Source organism: Ambystoma mexicanum, chromosome 13 (genome assembly GCF_040938575.1).
Source record: "Ambystoma mexicanum isolate Mex_15411 chromosome 13, UKY_AmexF1_1, whole genome shotgun sequence".
In the NCBI taxonomy this organism is placed as follows: Eukaryota; Metazoa; Chordata; class Amphibia; order Caudata; family Ambystomatidae; genus Ambystoma; species Ambystoma mexicanum.
Window position 1 is genome coordinate 353,795,501 of NC_090938.1, and position 3,626 is coordinate 353,799,126.

Below are 3,626 nucleotides of genomic sequence, written 5' to 3' on the forward strand. Positions count from 1 at the left end.
GGTCTCCAACACCATATGATTTTGGAACATTCAGCAAAATCTCTCTGCCTTCGGAACCTTAGTTGAACTGCCTATCAAAGAAAGCACGCAGAGACGATTTAGGTAAAGCAAACGTATAAAACGTCAGAGCTTCTGAGATGGCCAGATAATCTAAGGGCCTTTGGCCTTGCCCTTTTACATGTTGTCCTTTTGATGCATGTGCCCCACTCACCCCGAGACAGTGCATGTCGCACTTAGCTACGACGCAGTTAATCGAGCCCCAGCTTGTGTTTGCTGTGGACAGCTGCCCCCGTGGACCACAGTGCTGGTGCATGCGCACGGGATCAGTGTTTTCGCCCGTAGCTATGCGCATGCGTGGGGGATCAGTTCCCTGCGTTGCGCACATGCGCGCTAGCCCTTTATGTACAGCTCTGCCGGCGACTGCTCACAGCATTTATCAGTCTTATGCCGGCAGGGCTGTACAAAGCGAAAAGTGCAGGGATCGCTCCATCCGTACCTCCAGCCCTGGTGAGTAAGCCCAGACTCGATCCCTCCACCCAATAGGACACTGCCCACCATGGGGCCCACTATTAGTATTCACCATGCTGATAGGAAAACGTCTCTTCTTTGTTTCTCCCTACGCAGCTGCATGCATCTTCTTTTGTGCTGCACGGCTTCAATGGGACCCAGAGACTGACATAATTCAACCCTGTCTCTAACTGCCACCTGGATATTAAGGTACCCAGTTTTGTATATTCTAGTGGCCAATTTCTTGGCAGTTACCAATTTCTAAGATGGTATTTTATAAGTGTCTTCTCACGGCACATCTTCTAAGGGCACTATCCATGTTTTCTTATGATATTCTGCAGTGCCCCAGTATCAACTTTTTGGATGGTGAACAAGTCGGAAATTGCCTTCTAAAGCACAGGCTCTCCACCCTCCAACTTTAAACTTATAAGCCATCTAGGCATTCCCACCTTTTGCCACCCCTGCAAGGTCAGTGGACGTTTGGAATTGTGTTCCTTAGAGCAAATCATTTACCCCTTTTAAAATCTTTCATGTAGTCTGTGTTAATCATGTTGTGTCACTCCTGTATGTAGTTAGTTACACTGTACAAGTAACCACTATGGGCACCACCTGCAGCAATCTTACGGTCCACTCTGCTTTTTGCAGGGGATCAGCGCCTTGGCTCCAGAAGAAGGCTTGTCTATGACATTTGCCGAACGTCTACGAACATCAGCATAACCCTTTGTTGCTGCCGACTGGTTCCATCCCGTTTGGGGGTTTTTGATTTACAGTCTAGACGTCGACTTACTACAAGGTCACCTTACAGCCTGGCTCGAACAGACCCTCCCAAGGTCTAAAAAGGAGATAAAATCCCCCTGAAAATAACATTATACATGATGTCCATTTCTTAAGCACTAGGTGCAGAATTGTGTGTACCGGAAGGACTCAATTCTCTGGGACTCTCCTTTTTCATCTCTGATATTTTACCTACAGTGTTCATAAGAAATTGCAATCTTGCATGAAGCAATGCATTGTAGTTGGAAATGCCTTTGTCCTTTTCCTCCACTACATGTGAGAACAATTAACACTGTTGAGATCTCATTGCCACATGTTCACTGAGCATGAAGCAATGCTGATACATGTCTGGCTTGAACATTCAAGTACTTAGGTAACTCACCCTTGCATGTACAAAATATATAGTTTGATGGAATCTTACTGATATATGTACCTCTCTGTTTTGAGACAACCTGTTTCTTGTTATATGAACCCCTTGGGTTCTGATGTACATTCACACATAGAATGTTTTTAATTTGTTTGTACGTTCTTAATAATGAATGTGTCCACTACCAGAAAAACTAATTGTAACTCACTCTGAGTGCCTGTACTGCATCATTGATACAGCCTTGCACAACTTGTCAGTAAATAATATGCTGCCAGTGTGCCGTTCATGTAATTAAATTTGCACTGTGAATTAGTGTGCCTCCAAATAGTATCCCTACAGGCAGGACCCTCTCTTGTTTACAGCCTTTGCTAGCCCACTGTCCTGTTCCTGTTCTGGGCTCCCCCTCCTGTGTCTTCCAGATAATCTAATATGACTGGGGTTTCTTGAAGGATATCATTTCTCTGATACAAATATATAGCTCCTCAATGTAGTCACATGGCAAAAATGTTATCCCCAAACCTGCAAGTCAATTTTCCTGCTCAATTCTTCTTTCAAATCATAAAACCCCTCCTCCCAATTTGGAGAACAAATCAACAATTCAAAGAATTTAACAATGCTAGATTCATACTTTAAATCTCCTTTATTACTGTGTGAGTCAAGACCCACATTATACAGGAAATGTGTTTCCAAGCAAGTCTTTGTCTATACATATATGAGTCTGTAGATTGTAAAGAAAGCAGCCCGAACTCCAATCTAATAATTGCCATTGATACACAAGAAGGTAGACTCAGTAACTTTCTCCAGAACTTTCCCTCGATATGCTGTAGCCAATCAAATTCAATGATTGTCCAACTTTCCAAACCATATAAATGGCTGGAGCAAAGCACTGCAAATAGAGTCCCCTGGTTCCTTCCAGAGAGAATCCCCCTGTTCAGATTATGAACTGATGTACCAAAGATGTCATGTCCCGGGAGGATAGCTCAGCGGAACGTACTCGCTTTGGAGGCAAGACGACACTGAGCGATACAGGTTTGATCTCCGAGTCCGCGATTAGAAACCTCTGGGTATTAAGCGAGTTATAAATAACTTATCATATCATATCTGGGCTGTTTTCCTTATGCGGGCAGTCATACATGCATAATAACCTTGCTGTGGCTCCAATTCTATGCCAAGATTTTTATATTCTGCAACATACTCAATTGTCTCTCTCATAACTTTTAAGTGCGGTCGAGCAGCTTTTTTTGCAGCAAATAACATCTTTTCCTTTTGCTAACGTTTAGAGTCAAGGAATGTTTCTCTGCATAATTCCATAGGAAATTAGCTGCTCTACGTAGCCCAGTAAAAGTATGGTCTAATAATACTTAATCATCAGCGTAGGCTAATACTTGACAATGAACAGGATGAATGTTAGGGGGCAACACCCTGCTTTAGCCAGACTGTCATGAAAGACTGCCAAATTTAAGTTGAAAAGCAGGGGAGCCAAGTCGCACTCTTGTTTCATGCCACTACCAATGGGGATGGGTGCTGTCAAGGCTCTCTCACCGTCCAGCTTCACCCTAACTGTGTTATTTGTATTGAGGAGTTTCACAAAATACAAGATCCTAGACGGGCAACCAAATAGTTCCAGTTTCTCATATTCTGTTTCTGGCCCCAGAATCAAAAGAGGATCTGAAATCTATAAATAGAGTATATAACCGCAGCAAATCCTTCTTTCGTGCTCTCTCCATGAGGTAATCGATCAGCCTAAGATTATATGATGTTGAGTACCCTGGACGAAAGCCACCCTGGAACCTATCAAGAAGACCTGTGTTATACAATACAACCAACTCTGTAACCCCTTTAACAAAAGTGTTGAGAATAGCTTCCCTGTGCAATCAAGCGTAGATAGTAAATGATAATTGCACTGGGATAAAAGAGACCCCTTCTTCAACACTGGGATCATAAAGGATGTACAGCAGGGTATCCTACTTTCAATAGA

At 43.2% G+C, this 3,626-nt stretch overlaps 1 long non-coding RNA gene across 1 annotated transcript; it reads left to right on the forward strand.

Annotated features, from left to right (window-relative positions):
- The first annotated feature begins 359 nt into the window (after window positions 1–359).
- On the forward strand, window positions 360–1,957 carry LOC138521212 (uncharacterized). Its single transcript, XR_011282972.1, has 3 exons — window positions 360–507; window positions 625–717; window positions 1,153–1,957. It is a non-coding gene; the product is annotated as an uncharacterized lncRNA (long non-coding RNA).
- The last annotated feature ends 1,669 nt before the right edge of the window (window positions 1,958–3,626 follow it).